The sequence below is a fragment of the Lycorma delicatula genome, chromosome 2 (assembly GCF_047948215.1).
Source record: "Lycorma delicatula isolate Av1 chromosome 2, ASM4794821v1, whole genome shotgun sequence".
NCBI classification, from domain to species: Eukaryota; Metazoa; Arthropoda; class Insecta; order Hemiptera; family Fulgoridae; genus Lycorma; species Lycorma delicatula.
In genome coordinates, this window is record NC_134456.1 from 175,955,965 (window position 1) to 175,983,571 (window position 27,607).

Genomic DNA, 27,607 nt, shown 5'->3' on the forward strand with positions numbered 1-27,607 from the left:
GAGGAAATTAGATATAATACAAAGAAAAAAAAGATTATTATTTACAATTCATATGCATATTACTTGCAGACGAACACGTTATGGTAGGCAGTCGTATTTTTAATTTGTTTATACTTGTAATTCGTGTATGTTTTCAATAAATAAACAAAACGTTTAGTGGATAATCAAATGTTTAATGAATGTATTGGATTATTGACTTTATGGTAGATAATACTGCATTGTTTGCCTTTTTTTCAATTAAATTAAAACTTCGATATTAAAAAATGTTGTTTTATGTATTATTTGAATTAAACTAGCGTAAAATTTTTAAATATAAAAAAAAATTAAAGAACTCTATTTTTTTTGGAACAGGTTAATTGGCCGATCCAAATATTCAGTAGCAATATTTTGCATTTCATTAATTGTTCTTATTAACATAATTTGTTTATCTCCGTTTGGTATGAATTTTTTAGACCTATCCTATTACGTTCCAGTGTTTCATCTCTAACACACATATTTTAGTATAGTAGCGATATATATGTTTTATTGAACTATCGTTTCTGATTTAATTGCATGACCCACTATAACCTTTTATTCTTAAAAAATATATAATATGTATATAAAATACCACTAATTATAACTTCATTCCTCTAAAGGATATATTGTAACTTTAAACGTTTCTTGTCTGGAATTTTTGAATGTTTTATTCGTTTTTAGTAGATTAAATCTTGAATTGCTTCCAACAATTTAGCAAACGTTTGTGTAACTAAATTTGTCTCCACGATATCTACAGAACCAAAAAACGAAATAAATTTTAACGAAATTTGAAATTTGTTACTTTTATAACAAATATGTATATTTAATTTAAATATTGCATATTCATCGTGAAACATTGTTGTGGGCATTAAAAACATCTTATAACAGAGAAATCGTAAGATGCATGATTTCTTATTAAAAACTGAAAATGTATTATTTATTACTTGTAATTATATTTTATAAATCAATCTTTTGTTATATAATTTTAAAATATATAATTTACGGTTTTACTGGAAATTCTGAATGAATTCAGACAACTAAAACAGATCGTTTATATATGATAAAAAAATTAATTGTTGAAAATATTATTTTAATTAATATTTTTTCTGCTAATTCCAAGTGAAAAGTTAAATGTTTACCTCAATAATTTTTTCATTAATATACTAACGTAAATTTAGTGACCCAGAAATTAAAATAAAAACAAAAATAAGAAATTATTTTGAAATTGTTTGATCTAAATTTTTTTTTAACGTATATGAATAAACAAATTACGTCGTAACTAATTCAAATGTCATCAGAAGTTTTGTTTTTACTCTATTTAGGTGTATTGAGCTTTATAGAATATGTGAGGTAATATCGTGAAATAAAAATAAATATCTAAAAAAAAAATATATATATATAAAAACTCAATCCGAATCCGCCACAAAATTCTTATTGATCGAGAACGTAAAATTGCTGTTGTTATAAAACGATGTTGGCATAAAATGACCATGTATTTATATGAAATGGTTTATTTATGGAAAACAGTTTATATTTAAGGGAAATGTAATCTGGTTTTTAAATAAGGTAATTTACGTTTTTTGAATCGAATTTTAATTACTTGATATTTTCCTTCAATTCTTTTTGTTTTGCTTTCTTTCTTATCTTTTAATCTGAAAGTGTTTATTATGTTCTAAATCCATAATTATCTGTTTCATGTATTTTAACTTTAGCCATCCATTCCAGTTTTTATCCTTTGCAGTTCATTCAGTACTTCTTTACTAAAAAAAAACCTTCTCCAATTCGTAATAAAATCTGTTATATACATGGTGTTCTTTGAAGTTGAGACCCCATCACTCGGTACTTTATACTAAATGCGTATTTTTGTTAAAATGTTTATATTGGGGTGAAGTGGTTAAAATAATGTGGAAGATATTGACACGACTGGAGCTGGAGTGGGGAACACTGTTTATTGCCTGCACATTTGAGTATTGCCAGTCTGTGTCGAGCATGGTTTTTGAACAAGGTCGCGTAATCGTGTGTTGTTATTTGTTAAAATGCGGTTAATTTTTGAAGAATGTGTATTCGTGATTGAAACTTATTTAGAGACGAAATTTCATGTTGTGTGTCGGTAAAAGAGCGGGGAAAAATTTGAAAAGGATGTACCAGTGAAAAGTGTTATCAAAGGCTACTTAAAACATTTCGTGAAACAGTTTCGGTGTTAGACCAGAAATGTCACAGAATCTGGTGGGTTTTAAAGATGTAAATCGTACAGGACAAAAAGGCGGCAGTTACAAGACCTCCTCATAAATCTTTTAAGCCGGGAAAAGAACATTTCACTAGGTTCAGCCCACACTGCATCGAGGAGAAGCTGAAATGTTATCCGTATCGAATGCAGGTTTTCCTTGAGTTAACTAATGCCGATTATGATAAAAGGGTTCATTACTGTTAACGGTTCAAGAACTTCATTAAAGGCAACAATGGCATTTTAGATCAAATGTTTTTCACAGATGAAGCGTGGTTTGACTTTGGTGGGTATGTTAATAGTCAGAACTTCTGGTTGTCGGGGTAATGAAAACTTGCACATTTTCTTTGAATCCTCCCCTACACTCAAAAAAATAAATAAATAGGAGTATAGTGTTCGGTTTCAAGGCGACGAATAAAAATAACTTTTATTTTGTGAAAAAACTACCGTCTACCAAGAAATTATCCAACAGTTCATAACCTTACTGCAAGAGGATGAGCGTGATTGCTGGTTAGAACAGGACAGCGCCAGTTGCCGACAAATCGCTCTACTCTGGAGATGCTACAGGATTTTTTCAGTAGAAGAATCATTTCTAAAGACTGTGACTACTAAGATCCTCTGATCAGTCTAGGCCAGACTTCTTTCTGTGGGGTTACTTAAAAGAAATTGCTAATAGGAGCAATTCATTCACCCTGTAGCAGTTGAAGAAAAAATCACCAATGCCATCCGGAAATAGACAGGGTACTGCTAATAAGAGTAGCCAGGGACATGGTCAAACGTAATGACAAGTGCATAGGAGTGGATGTAGATAATTTTGATTACCTATAAATTATTATTTACGTATTTGCCAATAAACTATTATTTATAAATTAAATTAAGTGATGGGCCTCCTTTAAATTGAACACCTTGGAAAGTCTGACCAAACTGACTTCAATATTAATTTACTTAATTAATTAAAAAATAACACGTTTTCAGTTCATTTATTTAATAAATGGACCTGGTTTACTCTGCTTATAGTTTTTGATAGATCGTATTTCAGAAAATTTAACAAGTTCTGATCAAATTTGTTCAGGGTCTCTTCTTCATATAGCAAGCGTAATTGTAGAAAGTTACGTTTTCGGATCTCCCGACCAGAGTGTTAATTACGAGGGTAAGTCAATTATTATCCGCCATTTAGTTATATTTTTGTTTATGTTGGTTGTACTGTCGTGTTGCGTAGATGACGCATGCGTGGTTTAATTGTTGTTATGTCTTTCAGCTTTAATGCTGCTAGGTTAGTTCCATTATCGCTGCCCTGCCGTTGACCATGGCTTCTCCGCTTTCTGTTTGCACCGAAGAAGAGCAACATTCAGTGATTCGTTTTTTGTGGTCGGAAGGTGTATCAGGGGACGAAATTATCGAAGACTTTCGGTACAGTACGGGAACAGTGTATTGCCGCAATGGAGTGTCTACGAACGGACTGAAAAATACAAAAATGGTCGCACAAGTGTTACGCATGACGAAGGAGCCGGACGACCGTTTACCACCACAAATGAGGAAAACATTGAGCGTGCACGTGACATGGTTTTCTTAGAGAGACCTATTGAGAGAACTATCGATGAAGTGGCACATCGTTTGCAAATTAGTCACGGTTCTGCCTGAGAAATCATCCACAACAGATTTGGGTTTCGTAAAGTCTGTGCAAGATGGGTCCCAAAACAACTCACACAGTTGCATAAAAAACGCGCTTGGACATTTGGATCGAACTGCCGAAAACATTTGGATCGCTATGGTAACGAACGGGACATCTCCTTAGACAGAATCATCACTGGTGACGAAACATGGCTCCATCATTACGAGCCGGAGTGTAAACGGCAGAGTATGGAATGGAAACATCCAAATTCGTCCTGCAAAAAAAGTTCAAGACCCAACCGTCCGCAGGAAAATTGATGCTTACGGTTTTTCGAGACTCACAAGGCCAGAACTGGAACATTATGAGGAAAGGGGCACGACAATAAACAGTGCGCGTTACAGAGAGGTGTTTACTGCCAGACTGAAGCTTGCAATTCGAAGCAAACGCATGGAGTGCTGTAGAAAGGTATTGTGTGAGCTGTTGCATGACAATGCCCGTCCACATACTGCTGCCCACACTGCTGAAACGCTCTAGAAACTCAACTTCCTCATCCTCCGTACTGGCTCATCCTCCGTATAGTCCTGATCTTGCCCCTTCTGACTATCACTTGTTTGGTCCACTCAAAGAGGCATTAAGGGGCCGTTGATTTACCTCGGACGAAACAGTGAAAGAAGCGGTGCATTCCTGGCTCGCAGCTCAACCGAAAACCTTCTTTTGTGAGGGCATCAGGAAGCTTGTGCGACGATGGACCAAGTGCGTTGAAATGCAAGGGGATTATGTTGAAAAATGATGTTCATGTAAGTTTCCTATTGGAATTGCAATAAAATTTATAACTAGATTGCGGATAATAATTGACTTACCCTCATAGATACCGTTATCAGAACGGTGGACAGATGTAAGTATCATAGGGGATAGCTCACACTGTCAAAATATTAATGGTCGACTTGCACTCGAATTGTCGAACTTCAAATCCGGGAAAACAAACGATAAAATTTTGTACTTTACTGATTGGGAACAGCTAATTATAAATTTAAAAAAAACTAATTTTAAAAATTTAATTACTTTATTATTTAAACATAGTGTCTGCTTGTCTCTTGTATTCATAATAATAGTACTTTAAAATATTTTCCAATAGCAGAACTCAGTTACTGTACACACACGTGGATAATTCGATTAATCTCCATCTTATGAACGTGTAAAAAAACATGTAACATCAGTTAAAATTTAAGAGAGTGGTGAGTAATAAGGTATATTATTTTAAAAGTTATTTTTAAAAATGTGTGCATAAAAAAAATTTATTGTAAATTTTTTAAGTGTAAAATTTAAAAATTTAATTTAAAAAAATTGAATTTAAATTAATAGTTCTAAATTATAATTTGTTTTGAATTATATGTATTGTTTAACCCAAATCGAACCTAAAAATAACAATTTTTAATTATTAATTTATTTTAACTGAAAACTACATTGTAACTATGAAAGTGTTTGTTAATACTCAACTACCGACTTCGTTTCATTTTGGGAAAATTCTAGATTTTTACATTATTCATGATTTATTTATTTTTAACGTTCTGGGAACCACTTACAGAAATCTTATTAAAATTTGTATTTTTAAATTCATTGTCTATCTCTACTATTGTTTGAGCATTGTTAACAGATTTGAAAAAAAAATTGTATATTCTTAGATTAAATAAGGTGTAATTTTAGAATTAAATTAATTAGATTATGTTCTACGTAGATAGATAAAAGTAAGATTTTAGATGATTTAGATGTTAAATCTTCAACAGATGTGTTAGGAATTTCTACTGATATCAAGAATGTGACTTTTTTTTAATCATAAGAAAAAAATTTAGATACCTACAATAAATTATAGAATTTTATAATTTTGTCTTAATCAGAACTGACTTTTATAAAATATTATTGAAAAATTTTTCGGACGAAATTCGTGAATTAATATATGATAAATAAACAGAAAGGGAAAATAAAAATTATGTGGAGTGTGTAGCTGCTGAAAATTCTCTTGGTAACCTGATACTGTGTTATTTTTTACTCTTTAATATTCTTATGCTAAAACATAGCTACACTTTTTATTATTTAACAGAACTGAAATTACTAACCCTTCATAAAATAAATTAAATTTAAATTGGATTAAATTTTAATTAATTTTTATCAGAATAATAGTGAAATTTTAACGAACTTATTGCTAAACAGTATTAATAAACTTTAAGTGATAGTCTCCAAATTCAAATCTTTTAACTGTTATAAATATTTTCCTTTACAATTTTATCACACAGAGAAATGGCATAAATTATTTTAAAAAACTCTTTCTTTTTGTTGTTTTGTTCTACTTTCACGCTCTTTTATGTTCTAAGAAAGGAAGAGTAAAGTATTAAAGACTACTAATAATTTTTTTTTTAATTTTAATTTTGGGCAATGGATTTCACTTCTCTTCCTATAAAAGTTGTTTTCTTTTTTTTGACAGTTTCTATTATATCAAAAACTTTACAAAATAAACATGAGATGCAAAAACAAATTTTAAATATTTCTCACAAAAATGTTTTTGTAATCTTCACCGGATCCCCGTCTTTATTCTATCGGAAAGTGCTAATTTTAGACATTTTTTAGCTCGTATATTTCTATTAAAAATACTATAGAAAAATGAATTAGAGGTGATAGAATTAAAAATTTTTCAACATTTTTGTAAAGCACAACTTTTTGCAACGCGTAATGCTGTAAGTGATTTTCTGTAATCAATTGTATTCTACCACGAAGGTCCTAGAGAATAAAAAGTAAAAAAGCTTTTACGTCTAATGAATTTTTTGGAAAATTTTCTTGATCCGTCCCTTTCTTCAGAACATTTTTTAAATGTTTCCTTACTCGTGTTGCATTCTATTATAATTTTGAACAAAATTAATTTTCGTGTAATTTTTAAATGTACACTTTTAAAATGCCAGTATGTCAGACAAAATTGTTTGACTCAATTCTGTCTTGCTTTCATTACCAAGTTCACGTTTATACACTTGCCTGTGTCACAAATATAGTTAAGATGTGTATTCTGAGTAGTAAAATTCCTTTATATTCAAAAAAGCTCTTTGAAACTAAATACACTCGAACACAGCAGAAGTTATTTTCGTAAAGAGAAGAGAAGAGACGAGACATATGTGTGGAAAACGGACCAAAGGATCTATTTAAATTATCGTTTTTCCTCTACGGCGATAACCATACAATGTTGAAAAAATTGATTTTATCGGGGTATATTTATTCGATTTATTCATTCAATTTTATTGATTCTGATAATTTATTCATTTTTTCCCTGTTTTGCTACGAAATTAAATTAGCTGTGTAGATGAAAAAGCATTTGTTTAGATATTTTTAAAAATTAGATTAAAAAATGAGGAAGTTTTCTTTTCGACCTGTAAGTTTTTACAGTTTTTAAAAAAATCAACCATACATAGGTCTGTTTTTTTGTTTTATTTTACCTCTACCATTAAACCCTGTTAAACAAACGTTATCTCTAGTTTTAGTTATTCAAAATCCATCGTGTAAAAAATTTGATATTCCGATCAATAATAAATAAGAAAAAAGCAGCAGAAATAAAGCAGTTTAAAACAAAGCGTTCTGATAAAATTAATACACGTTAAGTAATAACTACATAATAAAAATGTAATAGTCTTAAAAAGTAGATTCCGAATAAATAATGAACTCTAAAGAATGGGTTTGTGGGCAAAATAAAACTAATTAATCTTACATTAACACTCCTATGAAATCTATTATAACAAATAAAAATATTAATTAACAATTATAAATTTTGGACGTCTCAATTAATTTCTAAGCAGTCAAAAAAATTGTATCAATCTCAAAAGATATTTTATTTTTCCACATTAATAAATTAAAATATATTTAACAATTGAGACAATTTTTTTTTGTGTTTTTTATACAAAATTTTAGGTCGGTAATACTTTTAGGTAAAAAGCTATATAATCCAAATTACCTTTTTGAAGAAAACTAGTCAGAAACATAAATTTTTTATATGTTGAAATTTTTTTTTCATCATTCTATCGATATTTCAAATGAAATAAAATGAAATCGATTTGAATAAGTACATTAGTTATTTTGAATATTCTATTATTATTATTATTATTATTACTATTATTAGGATGTCTACTTTCATTCATTATAAAGTACAGTTAATTGTTAATAAAATTAATAAAAAGATGTTAAAAGATTAGTATCTGTGTGTGTGTATTATATAAAATAGTCGAGTATTTAAAATTTAAAATTATGATTTTCAAAGAGAATAATTCTAAAAAAAATATAAACAGAAAAAATAAATTAAGTTAAAACGGCTATTCAATTACCCCCAAGATTTTAAAAGGGTAGACTTGCTGTAATTCAAACCTCAGACGATACTAGTGCCAAGCGGTATTAATCTTTCTTTACGGAATTTTTTATAAGAAGCTTCACAATGTCAAAATCCTTATTCGCTAACGTTGTCCGATTTATATTCTCGATCACGCCGATGTAAATTAAATTGAAATCGATTGATAAATGATGTTAAAGATTTTAATGCTAAAAAGGAATTTTTATTTGTTATTACAAAGCAAAAATATTACTATTAAGCAAAAAAATGTAATATTTTTGTTAAATCAGAAAATAATGTTATCGAAGTTAATAAACAATACCGTATTAACTTGGCGTTTAATAAAAAATAAATTAGGTAAATTCAATCGATTAAAAAATAATATTATCGATGAATAATCTGAGTAAATGATTAGTAGTTATTTTCCAAATTAACGCTTAAAAATAATAAAGAAAACAAATTTTAATGTTTAAAAATACGTTAAATAAAGATTCAATGTTTTAACTCGTCCGTGTAAAAAAATCCATCTTTAAGAAAGTTATTTGGTGGTATTCAATAGAGAATGTTTACATAATAAAAATTGGTGATAGAAAAAACAGATAAAAGGCCACTTAAATAAAAATGTTGAATCTATTTTTAAATTATCATTATTATTTTTAGAGAACTAAAATGAATTTTATACGTTGTAAATGTTTTAAAGTAATGACGTATTTAATGTTTTAGTTTTGTTAGTAAGGAGTAAAATAGTTCGCAAGCGTAAGTTATGTATGGGAGGGTGTTTGTTTTGTGCTTACCGCAGTTGGCAGAGTACTGTGTGAGATGTCTGAGTGCAGTGTCCCTGGTTCAGTAAAAAGCGCATTTGGATTTGGTCAAAATGAGAAGACGTAGGACGGGAATTCTAGGCTTGGTGCGTGTGGGCAGCCACTCCCTACAGGGCGTCCCTCAAGCTTGTCTCACTCGGCCGGCCGATCGCTCTCACTCTATCGCTTATATTTCTATATAACATAACAAACCGACTTCTTTCTCAATGGAGAAGCCAAACTTAGAATATAATGGTAATAATAGCTTGTGCCGGTATCGAATTACATCTTTTAACGTACCTAATAACTTCCACGTACGGATATTTGGGTTATATATAATTGAGAGCATTATAAGGAAGCTGTCATTAAAATCTTCTCTTATCGAATTTATATTTTAAAAAAAAAACCGCGTGCATGGAATATACAAAAATATCAAAACGAACATTATCGGCCGGTATTATTAATTTTTAATAGCCGGTCGTTTGAACATAACATTCGGTTCATTAAATGAACCGTTTTAATACTACCAGACAAAAATAAATTTAACTATGATTGAAAATAAATAATATAATTAATCGAATGAAATAAAGAGGAGAGAAAAAAGAAGCTGTTAAAGAGATGTTGAAAAGGAGATGGAGGCAGGATGTGATTTAAATAAAAAATAAAAATAAAATAGCACGCCTATTCTTCTAATGGGACTAAATTGAATTTGGAGATAAAATCTTTTTCATGAAAATGTTCATCCAGTTATAAATTATTTGTTCAGGTTTTTTCTTTTTTAATGAATATTCGTTCTATTAATTGCGAGCTAGTGAATAAAATATGGGCTACTGAAATGGCTTTGATTATTTAGTGTGATCTATAGTTTAATGAGTCGCTACTCTTTTTTTAAAATGATCTCGTATAACTTGTTAGGAAAAGGAAACTCTACTAAGGTTTACTTAACCATTTTTTTCTTTATAAACGTATACTTAATATATATGTGGGTTAATGTATTCATATTTATTCGATATTTAATGTAAGAAAATATAAATAAATAAATAAACTAAAAAACAAAATATTGATTATTAAGCGATTCTTCATTACGCATTTTATTTTCTGGTAGTATTAATAGAAAGAGCACTGAATTCCATTTATTTTATTTTATAATTTTTAATAATTTATTAATATTACGAATCATCAAATTAGAAATAAAATGAAACGGAAAGAAAAGTATACAAGATATATAATAAAAAGGTTTATTAACTAATTTTTTTCTGATGCCAAGTATCTGATCATCGTTGTTTTCAACGACCAAGAAAGCATTAAATAAATAAAAAATAAATAAAATGTAGAAAAATAAGTTTGAGTTATGATTTTTGTTTTTACTCTACTCCAGAACCAAAATTTTCGGTTAAAAAATCAATTTAAAATTAAAAATAAATTGCGTTTTTTTTTAATCAGATTGTTTTATTTAATCTTAACTAAAAGATTTTATCTCATGTTAAATTTATTTTAATGGCCGTATTCTGATTTGTTTGCGTTTCCTTTGGAAAATTTTAAAAGAGATATTAAAACCAAAAAAACCTACTGCAGAATAAATTATATTTTGCCGTTATTTTTATAAAATTATGAAAATATACCTTAAATAAACACATTGATAAAAAAAAGTGCTACTTACTGGTGAGTTGCCGCAGTATACTAATTATACTTATTGCTATTGTTGATAACTTTTCTAGATATATTGACTCATAATCTATGAAATCTAGTTTCAAATGTTTACTCGTCAATACGGCAGAGGAGTATACTATTTGTACGCAGTATAAGTATAAAAACAATTTATTCCATGTACTCGTAATATATAGCGGATGAAAATAATAATTATAGAAACTGTAGAATTATTATTTATTCTATAATTTTATATTATCAAATCTAAAACGTATGAATGGAAACAGCCTACTTAAGAATAAAATCAGATTTTGTATGATTTATTCTCTTTGGTAAATGCTTTAAACAAGCAGTAATTTTGATTCTAAAATGCACTGTATAACGAAGCTTAATTTAAGCTTATACAAACTTTGGCTTAAAATGAATTAGGAACTATTAATTGCCAAAATAAGAGATAATAAATTTAAAAAAAAAATGGTATAATCTTTTAAAAAACTTTTATACAAGGCGTATTCTCAAGATTTCTTTAAGTGATAAATTCTGTAATTATTTCTGTTTTCTCCCACTTCAGATATTATTACGCGTACTACGTATAAACTTTGGTAATTTTACAAACTTTTTTTTGTTTCAGATATTACTTGTACAAAAGTAAGAATTTTGTATTTCAATAGATTTTAATTAAGCACTAATTTTCGCATTGAATTTTAATTACTCAACTAATATTCGAATTAAAGAGTAGAATGAATGTTTCCCTGCCGTAGTGATCATTGTAAGAATCCTTAACAGTTGAGAATGTAATGACAGTCAAATACCAGTAGAGAAGAAAAGATATACAAATTGTATAAAGCCACGCAGGACTTAAAAATAATTTAATTTAATTCTTAAATTAATCATATTTAAGTATTATTAAATTAAACGAGTTAAAGGTGTATACATTCTCTATGTGTATTGTGTAAGAGAGAAAAGGAAAAAATGAAGTGGCATATAGCAGAGATGGAAAGTTCAAAAATAATTTAAAAAATCTCGATTCTTTATTTGAGAGGTTTTTTTAAGATGGACCCGAAAAAATAGACTATCCGTAAATCTCTGACTCCGATAGCTTTACTTTAGATCATTGTGACTCACAAAATCCAAAACCAAATTTTTCAAAATATTGTACATTATTTATTTATTATACTATTGTTAAAGAATGTGAAACATCTTTTTAAAGGATTACTATTCTTTAAAATGTCAATGCACGTTGATAAATAAAATATATTAGTATCTTAAATAAAGACTCCAAATAAAATTTATATGAAAAAAATGAATATTTTGACATATATTATTAAGTTTTTAATTGTTAGTTTAAAACAAAGTTATTTGCTTATTATTTTTCAGTTCTTTCTTGTTTTTGTTGCAATTTACACTATTTTTTTTTTTTTAGAAATTGTAAACGATAAGGATTCCAAAAATAAATTTTGGTATGTATTACGATTTATTTATTACTCACTATAAAGTTTACAGATACAATGAATTTTTGCTTTGATCCAGAATAAATTTGTAGTCTTAAACTATTAAGAATAATAGTGGGAAACAAACTTGCTCACTTTTTTCTGGAGCAGTTTCTCCAGAAGAAAGTGAGGTGGCGCTGAGAGGATGGTAAGGGAAGGTGCTCTGTACTAGTCATACTAGTCATATTGTTATTTATTTATTTTTAATTAAACAAAAAAAAAAAATTAGATATACTTATTAGTTAATTAGAAATTAGTTAATACTTTTTAAAAAAATTATTTTTATAAAAACGCTTCGATATTAGCTTAAGTTTTTCAGAAATAAAATGTTTGAAATTAACTTTAAATCTGCTTTAGAATATAAAATAATGGATTAAGGTCAACATTTTTGATATTGTTGTCCTCATTATTTATTTCTTAATAAATTCCTATTTACTAACATTAATTTAATGGTTATTGAAAAAATGTATTAATTTGTCCTATTATATTTAAATGCTTTGTATATGTAAGTGCGTGTATTAGGTCGGGCACGTTATTAAAAATGACACGTTAATAATAATGCTGGATTAAAAGGTACTTTTAATTTTTTATTTGTACTTGGCAGTTATTCAATAAATACATATCATTAAAATGGCGTAAAAGCATTTCATTAAATTTGTGGTAGAAACCAGTTACTTATTTTTGTGAACCTGTTTTATTGTATTTTCAAGTATGTATTTAATAAAATGCTTGCCTTACCCGGTTTAATTCTTATTATTTATTTTATAACATTATTATGGTAATCCTCTTATTAATTTACGACTGTATTTCTTTGTTTATAATCAGTTAAAACCTGATTAATTAATATTCATTTAGGTAAAGTATTTCACTTGATTTATTTTTAGTATTGTTTATATTTTTCTTTGTAAATAATTTTATTTAACGTTAAATAAATTTGATACAACAATACTCACTTTAAAAAAAACAGTAAGATTAAAAAATAATACATATTCAATTCTTTAAATTTTGGTTTTTTGAAATCTGTGCCAATCTGAAGAAATGACCAGGATTTGGCATTAACTTTAAATTGAAACAATAAGATTAAAAAAGCGTTATTTTTTCCTTTTTAGTACGTTTAAAAATCTGGTTTTTGTAATATTTAAGGTTTATTTTATTTCTGTTTAAGACATAGGTAGATGTACATGTTAATGTACTGTTGATATGAAAAAAGCAGTTTACAAGGAATATAAAGGCAAGAAACCGGCATCTTGATGAAAACAGAAAAGGAATGCAGGAAACCTGCATAAAGAAACTACTGCCGAGCGTGAAAATAAATTTGGAATGAGGTAATATAAATAAAATTCTTATCCAACCTTTCCGTTAATTTTTTTTTTTAATTTTTGCCTGAAAATACAATAAATATATAAATGACTTCACATATACAATAAATGACTTCAAGCTATATATCATTTCAATCCTATAATCAATAATGTCATAAAAAAAGAAAAATATTTACAGATTATCTTTGTAGATGATGTAGTTTTTCGTTAAAAAAATCATTTGCTTAAATTATATGGGAAACTTATTTTGAGACCACCAGAAGAACTTTTTCCACAAAATTAGAAAAAAAAAATCATCGATACATTTGGTGAAGAATAAAGCTAGGATATATATATATATATATGTATATATAAATCATACGGGCTGAATGAAATCCTTCTTATAGGTTTTCGTCTTTGATTGATTTCATAATTTATTTTACTAATCGATTACATCTATTCCTGTTCGAGTTTTAAAAAATTCAAAACTCCAAGAATCATCGCACTAGCTTTAAAAATATTGATATTAATAAAATTAATGTTTATAATTATTATTAACTAGTCTGGTTAAACCAATTTATTTATGTTGATATAATTAATTCAAAACAAAGCCCACATTGCCCACACGTGCATAAGAAAATTTGTGAAATGCTATTTTAATGGTCATTTCACCTAAAACCTTTTTTCAGCCGATTCATACGTGACATAGTCTTAATTACAGTTTTTTTTTTGTTACTATTAATCAGTGTCTATTATAATTAATGTACGAGATTTTTTATGTAATTTTTGTTATTTTTAAAATAATATTTTGAGGATGAAAAAATGTTTTATTTTGAGATACTTGGCTCAACTTGTCGTATGGCAAGACAAGTTGTATGTCTCAACTTGTCTAGCTGTATGGCAAGACAAGTTTACATTCTGCCTCACAACAATATGTAAGCCCAACAACATTAAAGGCATTCGTAGGCAAAAACCGAGGGTAAAAATAAAAATAAACTGAAATATTTTGTTTGGTTCGAAACCAACATTTAAAAGGTTTTTTAGGTTGAAAATCAATAGGAAAATTAAAATAAGTTTTTAAGAAGCGCAGATTTTGTAAATCTCTTTTTGTCAGGATTATATATGTGGTTTTTTTCAAGTATGGTTCCTTATTTCGGTTAAAAAGTAATTAAAAATGGTATTTTTACTCTTAATTTTGAACTCTTTAGGGAAACAAGCTTAATTTAAAAGCATTTTGCCTGATTCTACTAGTTCTCATACCATTTTCTTCGAATATGGTTTGTAATGGGGATTAAAAGCAATTATATGAGTGATATATATATATCGAAATTAATAAACTGGTACTTTTCTTGTTCCAGTTTACCACCGGTTTACTTCGTCTTTTCTAACTTCAATTTTTTAGGAAGTTCACCAACTCTATAGAAGAAGGTAATTTAAACTGAATTTCATATAAGGCTAAATTTTTACCTTTGAAATCAATGTTATGTAACTCTACTTTCATCTGATTTATAAATATCTCTAGGTATTTTGAGGTAGTATGTTTTATTTTTATATGCAATGAGAATTATAACACTATTGAATATTTGAAATATCTAAATTCAGAGGTATATCTAGCGGAATAGTGTATTCTTTTTATGAAATATGATCATAAAATAGAACATTGGAGAGTTTGGAGTACAGAAAATTTTATCAGACATGATCTTTGCCTAAGTATGGATCTTTTATTTTTTTATTTGAAAAAAAAATAATGAGCATTTCAAATATCCCATATGAAATCCTATATTTTTATTTAACTATATTTCACAAAATATCCCACGTATTGACAAGAATGAAAAATAAATAAAGCCTGTCTTATCAAGTTGTAACAAAAATTACATATCTTCCACATAAGCCCTACGCACCACCAGTCACACGAAGAATATCCAGCCAATAGGCAATTTCTTGTACGTTCGTTGATATTTCTGATGTGATGGTTGAAATGGCATTCGTTTCATCTGAAATCCACTCGTTCTGAAACTAGGTAAATCAAACTACTGTTTCATAAATGAACTTAATTAAATGTCACGAAGCTCTAAGATCTTAAAGAAACAAAAAAATGTACATTGGATTACTATAAGACGCATTATTAAAAGGGAAACTACTACTTGTTGAAGTACTTTGTACTTCATAATAATAAAAAATAATCACTATTTTATATTTTTATTCAAAATAATCACTATTTTGTATTTGAGAGAGAGATAGGGATATATATATATATAGAGAGAGAGAGAGAGAAAGAGAGAGAGGGTGACGGAGAGAGAGTGATTACAAAAATTGTAGTAGCAATTGTTTTATGCAATTAGATTTAAATATTTATCTGCTACACTTGTAATGGTATTTGATTTATTGACTGCAGTATTAGTATTTTTGTTAAAATTTTTTTTAAGCAGGTATTCTACGCACCCGTGCGCTCGTGCGTGTCTGAATTTTAAGGAATTAAGTGTTAATTAACTATTGATGAATGACATTAAAAATGATTAGTGTTTTCTGTTAGTGGTTTTTTTTTAACATAATCCTTTTTTGGTGAATTTTTAGTGATTGATTTGGGTACCATAACTATTAAACGGGTCTTATTAATCTTCTATTTTTTTAATAGATTTCCATTTTATTATATCCTTATTTTTATTGTAACTCATTTACATTTTAATTTGAATTGTTTCCGTCGGTTTGTGCTGACACGCTCTTACTATTTGGTTAATGTAATTCCATTTTGGACTCAACATTTCTTTTCAAATTACAAATAATAAAAAAATAAAGCATTATAAAGTTATTGGTAACCTTCAAAAATTAAATTAACATTCAAATGAAATTTTTATCACTTAAAGATGATTATTGTAGAAACAAAAATGTATCTGAAGAGATACTGGATTGACTATAAAATTTTAAGATGGAAATTAAATTGTTTATTTATTTAATGGTAAACATCAGCTTTAAAAATGCTAAATTATAAATACAGACCAACTGGAATTTAAATATTTAATTGTATAAAGAAAATAAAACCTCTTAGCTTATAAATATTTTACGTGTATCATTGTAATGATTGTAAGCGACCTGACGCGAGATAAGTGGTTTTTAAAAATGGCATAACCATTCCAATGAATAACAAATATCCCTTGCAAGGATTTTCAAGGAAAGTAAGGAATGAAGCGGTTTCCCGTTACTTTATACAGTGAGCTCGAATACATAGCTGTATGTCGTAGTTATACTCACTGAAATTTAGGCGATATTCAGTTCTGCAAGTGTCACCGCTCGGCCCCTCTGTTCACTATAGCGACTGAGTGGTGTATTTTTTCTGTGGAAAACAATAAATTATACACAATTCAGCTTATTGAGTAAAACAATAGGGTAGGGGTCTTTGTTAGGGTAGTGTAATAATCATTATATTTTAATAATACCCTCTCAGTTAATTTAAATTAGAATTTAAAATAGAATTATTAAATGCGTTCATATATTACTATAGTACTTTTGAAACACCTAGGAATTGAATAAATAGAAAAGAATATGATGATATGATTGTAACATGGTGTGTGAAAGTTGTATAAATTTTTCCCTGTTCAGACAATAGCAAATCTTAAAGTTTTAAGTTAAACACAGTACTGGCACTGTACAAAGTGTAATGTATATATTTACGGTTGGTTACCTTAAGAATACATTAATAATAACATTATCTGTTGTTTTACACACACGCGCGCGCGCGCGCGTGTGTATGGCATATAGGGTATATATATATATATATATATATATATATACATACCCTATGGTAACTGTTAAAATAACATCTTAGTTCAAACACTTTCCAAGAAACACTATAAATTAAAAGTTGTTTTGCTTGTATTTTGTGAAGATACGGTAATACGTCTGGAGGACATAAATTGAGGAACTAAATTGACTCGTGACTAATGCTGCATTATTAAGTGAATCAGCGAATACGTATTCATTGTGATGTCGAATGAAAAGAATGTTGTATGAACTGTCATTGAATACAGAATAAGTTTTGAAAATATTATTAGCATAACGGTCACTTTTTACAGAAATCCATTTTATTTATTTTAAAATTAATTGTATATTATTTTATCATATATGTAGCTGATCGAATTTCAAACAAATATGAAGGCATTTAATTTTTAACTTATTTTACAATCGAAGTATATATCGAATCGAAGAATCCAGACCTGTTTATGCGCTTATTTTTGAAGGTTTTTGATAACATTTCGACTTTCCAAAGATATTTTCTAATTTTAATTTTTAGTATCTTTTTACAAAAAATCTATAAAATCGACTCCAGACGTTTCCTTCTTTCTCGACCCTTCGTAAGTCCCTCAGTATTGCGGCCGCCAACCTTCCATCCTTGTCTTCCACTGTGATGACGTATTTGTAGAAAACCCCAGTTCCTCCACCCCTTCTCCTATGACGGTTGCTGAGGAAAAGTCTTTAAGTACCAACCCGGATCTTCTTCCTCCCCTATTTAGTAGGCACATACGTGCTTGGCGAAGCTTCCACCTTTGTTATCCAGGGTGTTTAGAATGTATACCGTTGCTCTCTCCGTGTCCTCTGTTGGCAACTTCTTCATCTCCTCCACTGCCTGGTAGGCCTCATTAGGCCAATTCTTATCTAAAATTTCCATGAGATCTTCTTCTGTGCCTTCGCTGATAATCCTCTTATCATTTCCGTGTTCACCTTAACCGTATGGGTGTGCTTGTTCATCATCCTGCGGTAGGATTGGCCGTATAATTCGTTCACTACTACTTCGGGTTCTTTCGCTCTGGAACAAATCAGACGGGCGCAATCCTTGATCTCATTCTTGGTACTTACGGTTTTCTGGCACAGTTCCACCATCCGTTCTATTGCCTCCATCAGATGGTCCATGTCTGTGCCTTCGGTTATATAACCATCACTACTGCTTTCCAGTTTTCTTTTAGGAGCCTTCATCCTTGGTTTCTCCTCCCTGGGCGTCATCGCTTTCAAGTCTGTTGTTCCTGTCACTGGTATCTTAGTCCGTGACTTTGGTGTCCGCTTACTCATCTTGGTCGGGGATTCTTCCTCTGTATCCGACTAATGGCGCTTCAGGGCCGATTTAGTGCCCATTGAGGAGCACTCCATTTTCTCTTTGCGCCGGTCTATGTGTGCCGGGATATCCATTCCCGATGAAGAGCTTGGTTCTGCATGCTCAATTATCGTGATCTTCCGTGACTGGGATTTAACACCCGTGTCTCCTTTTCGTTTGGGATGCTTCTTACTTCCAGTGTGCTCACATACGCCTTTTGTCTGTACAGAGACTTGTTTCCTCCAAGAGGTCAATCCGGAGTTACGACCCGGGAATCCCGACTGCCGAGTCCCCAGAAATGTTTATGTTGTCTAGCACTATTCGATATTCTCCCTGCTCTTATTGGAGTCTTACAGCATTCCGGTCACATTTTCTGTCTTCGGAATCCGACATTTTGTATTCTGGAGTAGAAATAATTTTCATGTTTTGGTGGAGTGGTGGACCTCGTGGGGGTTTGGTCTAGAACCCAACGGTTTTGCAACCATGGGCTCTGGTACTGAGAAAGAAGCCGAAGTTTGTTTTCCTATTTAAAATCTATTAGGACTTAAAAAAAAGTTTCTAGGTCCTAAGAAGATCACGAACGAGTCTCAACGCACTATATATCAAAACTTAAGTAAACAAAATTTCCCTCGAAAGACGCACCAATAAAAAATTTCCCTTAAGAATAAAAATAAGATTAATATTAAAATAATATTATAATTATAAGTGGCACTGGGAACCGTTCACCAGTCTTGTTCAAAAGAATGGATCTCTTGATTCAACTGAATATTCACTTGGAGCAGCAGTAATAACCAAGTACTAACCGCTTGTCTATCCCCTGCCCAACTACGGCTTCCTTATTTCCGTTCTATAATCGCGCAAATTAAGGTCTTATATTTCTTAGACACATTTGTTAACAATTAAAAGTAATAAGATTTACAAAAAAATAAACTTTTGCAAAATCGCATCCTCACCCCAAAAAATTCTCTAAACTAGTGACTAAGTTGGTACACTTCGTCAATAGTACCCCTGTGCATGGGTAAGCCGCGTGACGGAAAGTCCTACAACTGTGTTATCAGTTTTTCAAATGCATGTAAACGTATTTTTATCAACGGAAAGTATACACACTTTTTTTTGCATATTTGTTTTAATAGAATTCAAGAGCTTTTTTAATTGAATATCAACACCGTTTTCTAGCAAGAATTACTTTCGCCAGACAGAAATAATTTTCAAAATTTTTTCTGGATTTTTAAAGAATTACACTTCCTAATAGACAAGATGATGTACTCGGTGTTGTAACTAATCTTCGTACCGGTGTTGGATTGCGATTAAAAAAATATAAAAAATGAAAACTATCAATTTCTTTATATTTTTCTGACAGGTTATAAGAAAATATAAACGTACTAATTATTTTTTTCATAGTAAACATATTAAAATTGTTTTGTTCACTAATAACACGCAAAAAATAAGCCTATTGGAATCCTCATATTGTAACTGAAAGATTTTTTTTTTAATTTTGTATAAATGTATAGGAAGAATATTAAGTGGAAAATTGATAAACTGACAAGTGATGAGGAAAAACTAATAGGACATCCTATTGAGGATGTCCTTCTGGATACCAGGATGCGGTTTCAGCTTGAAGGTGCCAGGCAACGAACCAGACGCATAACTGTATTGATTGAATATATGAAATCCGCTGAATTGGAAGATTAGGATCAATAAAATGGCTTGCCCAATCATCCATCAAACCTCACAGCGAGTCTTTTTCCGTTTAGGAATATATGAAAGGCAATACATATCTTTGCGGGAAAAACAGAAACCTGGTAAAAAATCGGCAGTGAATTGTAGTTTCAATCAATGATGAATTCAATAATTGTTACTATTTGTATCTTTAAGACAAAATAATTCCTTTTTTATTGAAAAAAATAATCAAAATTAAGATTTAAAAAAAACATTTTTATGTAAAATATTTACTTATAATTTCATGATACATAATTAAAAATAAGTAAATAAAACAAACGGTTTATTTCTATACACGTCGAGGACTTAATGAAAGTTGAACGGTGGGAATATTGTTGGGTCTTCTTGATAAATGAATCAACTATATATATAGTTGATTCATTTATCAATTCTTGATAAATGAATCAACTATATATATATATATATATATATATATATATATATATATATAAAACCTTCGAAAATGAGTTAAAAATCAATTTCACATAAAAGTAGATATACGATTTTATCAAAAAATATGCTCATATACTAATAACAAAAATGTTTGCGTATAAAACTGTGTATAAATGTTTGCTGTATTACAATACAGTAAATGTAGTTACTAGGAAAACATTATAGTTAATATTTGTGTAGGAAATTTCTATTCTTCTTTGGACGATTTCTTTTCATTTGTTGTCACTTTCAACCAGCAAATGTAATTGAGATTTAACATAATATTTTTTATATCTGTGCAATCTTTCCCATCAATCTCTTTTTCAAATCCTTCATTCAGTTTTAATTTTACAATTATTTTATTTCTTTTGAAAATACTTCTGTGATGTTTTTTCTTTTACTACGGGTAACTAAAAATTTTCTCATGATTTCTTTAATAGTGTTAGGAAATTTATATACAGAATCCCTTACCTTTTCAGTTATTTCTCTCAGTTTATACCTTACCTTTTCAGTTTATATTAACTTTATCAAATAGTTTTACCATTTAAATTGAGTAACGAATAGCAACCGATTTTATACATTTGAAAATAAATATTTCTGCACTCATGAAATAAAAGATATGAGGAAAATTATACGAATAATCACTTAAAAGATAAATTAAAAAAAAATTAAAATTAATTCGCTATCACGTTAACTGTTTTTTAGAATACTGGACATTCACACTACATAAAAACTTCTTTTAATAATAAGCATTCAATATAACCAATACATGGCAATATCTCGTACTTCCAGAAATTTCTTGAAATTTTTTACACTATTTCAAATTTATTCATTGAAATATTATGTTTATTAATTAGTTTAAAGTTGTATTTCTCTTTAAGTTTTATATCATGACAAAATATTGGACTTTGAGGTATCTGATTACGAATGAGAAATTTTAAATTACTGATTTAACGTGAACAGAAAACTCCAGGAAAATTTGTAAAAAAAAAAAATAATAATAATAAGCTTTCTGGTTTAAGAAACATTAAAACAATGTATCGAACAAAACTGACATTACCATTCTGGAAGTAGAAGACTTCAGTTCAAAGCCCAATATTTTTTGATGGAAGTATGAATTTCTTAGAAGAAAAGTTCAGTTAGTATTAAAATTACTCTCACCTTTTGCCCAGGCTGTGAACTACGTTTCTCAAAAAATATAAAGATTATTACCCTTATATATCGAAAGTAAAAAAAAATATTTAATTTCTTTTGGGGCCTGCACTTAACGTAGGAATATAATTAATATTTTTGACATTGTTTGTTTAATTATGAGTCTCATGGTAACATTTTTTTATATTAAATAATTATAAAAAGCCATTGTAAGATTAAATATTTAATAACAAAGGAATTAAATGTAAATAAATATTTAACATGTATCCACTAACACATGTATCCAAGACATACTATAAAGGTGAAGAACCCGTGTTGACAGCTTGGCGGGGGAAATTTCCTCTCTACCAAATTTCTCATACACGTTGTCTAAAGAAAATAGCAGTCGCTATTTGAAATAAAAATAATGTTATGAAAAATATTTACTCCACTTTGGTTCGCTCAATAACAGAATAGTTAACGTAAAATTTCATAATGATCCGGGAAAGGATCACAATAATAGCTTAATATAGCAGTGCGAATTATTCTATAAGCTAAGAAAAATCATCCTCCTTGAATGATTATGTACATACAAGTTATTAAACAATTTACGACATACCGACAATTTTTAAACATAAAATTCAGCAAATATGAGGAAACAAAAAATAAATCAAAGAATTTTATTCCGGTTTCAATCCAGTCCGCTACGTAAAGTCAAAAGTCACCGTGGCATATTTTTAACTCTGTTATTTACAAAATATATTAGTTAAAAATATATTACGAAGCATTAAACCTGATAAGACTTGCGTAGAATATGTCACCGGCAATCTACAGATACGTCAATTAAACTTAAAAATTAAACTTCGATTTAATACTGTGTGCGCGCGCACACACACACACACACACACACACACACACACACACACACATACATACATACATATATGTATATAATAATAACAAGACATTATTTTACTTACAAATATTATCTTTATTCATCTCTTGGGTTAACCAATAAACTATGTAAACTTATAAATTAATTCACGATTAATTTAGAATTGTGTAAGCTTTCTCAGGTGACAATATATATTTATACACACATCATACAAAATTTTGTTGCCAATCATTTAATTTCTCTTTGGTTAGATATAATTCTTCTGATCTTAATTTGTGTGCACGTTCTCTAGTTTTCAAATTTTCTGTCTTTATATTCATCATCCCCTCTTAATCTTTGTATTCTTTCATTGGTCAAAACGTTTTCTTCATCATTTTATTTATCATCTTCTCTGAATGATTTTATTCCTTCTTTGTTTACGATTTTTTCTTTCTGTTTATTTTTCTTTGGTTTGCAACACTTTTTTCCTGTTTATCCTTTCTTTGATTTTAACGTTTTCTTCCTTTTTATATTTATCCAACTTCTCTTAATTTTTTTAGTCTTCCCTTGTTATTAACATTTTCTTTCTCTTCATATTTATCTTCCTGTAGATTTTTTGAGCTATATTTCTTTAAGTTACCTTTCTTTTTCTGTATGATTGTTTCTTTTTCATTTTTAATTATTCATCAAGTAATCCAAAAATGCAAAGTGGATATTTTACACCGGAAGGCCGAAATTTACATTTGTAACCAGTATACAGGAGTTCACAAAAAGGAATAGTTTAATTATTAACTTTTAATTTATTCAAAGGTACAATTTTCAATTGTTTTCAGCGATTTAATTTTAATTAATTTTTACAGTAAATTATAATGCGTGTATAAAATAAAAAAAAATTACTTAGCTCTTTCATTTGATCACTACGATTGTGAACAAGGTTCCGCTTAGCGGCAAGCCTACACAAATTTTCAGCTTCCTGAACAACGAATATTGTTTCGCAAATCTAAGGTAAATTGCAGTCTCCTCCTAATAATCTTTAGGGATACTTGGAAGTCTTCCTCTTATTCTCCAACCTTCAATAATACATTTAACCACTGGTAAATATTCCGATAAAGAAGACGAAACGGAACAAGTACAAATTACAGTTACAGTAAAAGTGCAAAAATTTATTGCGAAATCGCCAATAAATAATTTTTGAACATTCTTCGAAGGTTCAAACGAACTAGAAAATGAGGTATTTTGCCAATGACTGAAAAATGTCATTGATTTTCAAGTCTGCCAGAAGAAAACAAAAAAAAACTTAGACTTTTTTCAAGAAATAATTAAAGCTATTGTACTGTATAATTTTAAAAAAAATTGTACATAACATTATATACATTTTGTTTTTTCTAACGTAATTTAGTACTATAGTAAGGTTATTACAGATTTAAAAAATTTTTATTTAATTATGAAATCTTACTGTACAATTTCTGAGTTTCATTATTTTACCTGTCTAAATAGAAAACCCCCTAAATCGAAAAAAAATATTCTAGAGATTCGAATTAGAGAGGATAAGACTGTAGTAAATACCAATTATCATTAAAATTTATTAATTTGAAATATTCCTATTCCGTAAAAACTTAATAGAATTTTGTATAAAATGTACTGTCAAATCATTTACTATCGCTTCTCTAGCGGAGAAAAATCAACTAAATTTTACTCAAACCTATAAAATAATTATTTTAAAATACATTAGTAAATTAATTTTTTTGAAACTTATCTCGGAACTTCTCGAATGACAAGTAATCTTGTTTTCTAAAGGCTTGAATGAAATTGTAAATATTTACACCTATAGAATCCTATAAATCATACCGTGATCAGGAAGGCATTCAATATATACATTTTTTTATACTTTTCTTAAAATCAGTAAGTCATATAATACTTATATCTATTTATTTAATTTGTAAGCACACTTCGTATTTTTATTTATTCAAGGAGACAATTTTCATTTGTTTTCAGCGATTTAATTAAAATTAATTTTTAAAGTAAATTATTCTACGTGTTTGAAATAAAAAAAAATTACTTAGCTCTTTGATTTGATCACTGCGATTGTGAACAAGGTTCCGCTTAGCGGCGATCCTACACTAATTTCCAACTTCCTGATTGAGGAATGTTGATTCGCAAAACTAAGGCAAATAGCAGTCTCCTCCTCATATTCTTTAGTGATGCTTGGAAATCTTCCTCTTCTTCTCCGATCTTGTGACTGTTTTAAGATTCCATATCTCCAAGTCATATCAAAATATAATACCATTATTATATTCAGTGATAATGATCAAAATGAATTCGATACTACATTAAATAAATTTAATAAAATTGATAAAAACATGAAATCTACCATGGAAAGAGAAAATTACAATTGTTTAAATTTTTTAGACATAAAAGTGTATAATAATAAAATATAATTAGATATATTTCTAAACCTTCTTCAAAGGATACAATAAATAAGTACAATTCATTTTATTCATGGTCTCAAAAGATGGCTGTTGTTAATGGACTCTTATATACAGCTATATATTATTTAATATATGATAAAGTTTCCCTAAATAAAGAAATTTAGATAATTAAAAATATTGCTCATACAAATGGATATAATATAAATATAATAAATAAATAATAAGTTTAATACGATAAACAGTACAAAATTATTACCAGAAAAAACTGATAAAATGGATATAAAAAATTAATACACCCCATGTAGTCAAAAATCAGATTTTACAAAAAATTAACATAAAACCGGCTTATACTACAAATAATAAACTAATTAAATATGTTAATAATAATTATAATGACGATTCTAAATTTCATAAACAAGGTGAATGTAGTCTTGTAAAGATTGTGATATGATATACACCGGTATGACCAACCGTAAATTTTCCGTACGCGCAAAAGAACATATTGATTATATTAATAATATTGCTAAAACTTTTAAAGATTTTTAAAAACTTGCTTTATACTTTTCAGTCGTACATTAATCAAATTATTATCATATATTGTACGAGTTTAATTAATAGATTAATTTGGATTTAAAACCCGGCATAATCGGTTTCCTGATTTTTACACCCGCACCCTTAATTTACTCCCGTACGGGGGGATGTTTGCAGAAGTAATGGTGTAATATTGTATTGCCACCCGACCTTAGTAACTGTGAAAAATGTTATCAATCGGCAATATTAGGAAGTATGATAAATTAAGAATGCAAGATTTGAGGACAAACATGAAAAAAAAAAATTGAAAAAACTTTGGGAGTTATAAGGCAAGTAAAAAAAAAATTGTTCATTTTGGGGGCTCCCTATGCTCAAAGAGAAGCATTCAAGTAAAATTACTTTTCAAGAAAATAATCCCTAAGGGGTAATAATAAATTTAAAAAATTACTTTTTAAAATTGTTTTAATTTACAAAGATACAGCCATAATTCTAAATAAACAAAATTGTATTTTTCTAGAAAGGGGATGACATTTTTGGGCTAATTTGCTTAAGGTATAAGGGTTATCAAGAAATTAATATTTTTATATTTTAAGAGCAAAGGGTAGTTTGCTAGATGGATTTAAATTTAAAATATTGTTTTTTTAGATTGTAAAAGATATTTTTTTTGTTACCACAGACTATTGGAATGGGACGGGCAGACCATTTCTATTATTGCTTAAACACTCACTGTATTAGAAAATACAAATGGGAAAAATTCCCATAACCCTTTTACCGAAGCAAAATATATAGGTAAGAAAAAGCAAAAATATATAGTCACTTTTGGAAGGGATGAAAATTAAATAAAAATTCATGGTAATTTGTCATCTTGATAAAAAAAAAACACATTTTTAATCATAAGTTCAATACCAGTGAACCAATATTTATTTTATTTGTACCAAATTACTTGTTATTCAAAGGGCCTTCCAATGAAGTATCTACATCGTCTTATTTTTTAAAAAAATACGTTTGTAAGCCTTGAGAATTTAGAAAACATTTAAGGGCGAACTTTTGTGTTGGTAATTTAAAAAATAATTTTCACAGTTTTAATCCACAGATTATGATTATTTCAAATAGGTTAAGAAGTAATATCACGTAATTTTACAGTTATTTTTTTGGACTGAAATTTCAAAACAGTACTACCCCAAATGGTTTTTTGCACCTACCGACCGAAGGGATGGGCGGATTTTAATTTTCTTTTTACGAAAATTCATTATTCTTTTCGGGTTGTCAATTAATTTAATTAAAAGTTACCATTGCTATTTAAGATTTTTGCGTTGGGGTAGGTGTAGTGATTAAGATAGGGTAGGTTGGAACTTACCCTATCCTTTGAAAATAATTTTAAAATGTTCCCTCTGAGAATGGTATACAAGCCTGCAAACAGAAATACAATGGGATTGATAGCTGTTGAATAATTAATGTGGTAACTTTTCAAATGATCACTCTGTTTGTGTGTTTAATATATATAATTAATATTTATTTTATATATATATAGAAAATTGCCGATTTCATCAAAATTCTAAGTTAAAATTTCTAACAATAATTTTGCTTTTCAAGTTTCATGTTGGTTAAGATATTCTTTCATGGTCCGTGGACTAACTGAAACAAATCGAGATAACCAGTTAGTTTGATTTTATAAAACGTAAATAACATAACATTTCATGAAAAAAAAATTTTTAGTAATTAGGAAATATTCATTCATTTTACTTACACATAATCTTATTTCATAATATTTTACATAAATATTATTAAATTTAAGTTTTATAAAGAACTTTAATGGAATATTTACGAAGATCTGTTATTAAAAGGTTCATGTTAAAGTATTATGAAATTCGTCCATGAATACTATATGTTGTTTTATTCCTATTAACAATGCTATGCTCTAATTTTTTACTCTACGTTTAAGCAATTAAACAATCAAGATATTCA

At 28.6% G+C, this 27,607-nt stretch overlaps 1 protein-coding gene across 1 annotated transcript in view; it reads right to left on the minus strand.

The window, feature by feature from the left end:
• The window catches only part of LOC142319437 (uncharacterized), an 87,207-nt gene extending 78,185 nt beyond the window's left edge, over positions 1-9,022 (minus strand). The window contains exon 1 of the mRNA XM_075356718.1: positions 9,003-9,022. The gene's annotated coding sequence lies outside the window, so the exon portion shown is untranslated. The remainder of the gene's footprint in view (positions 1-9,002) is intronic.
• Positions 9,023-27,607: the final 18,585 nt, after the last annotated feature.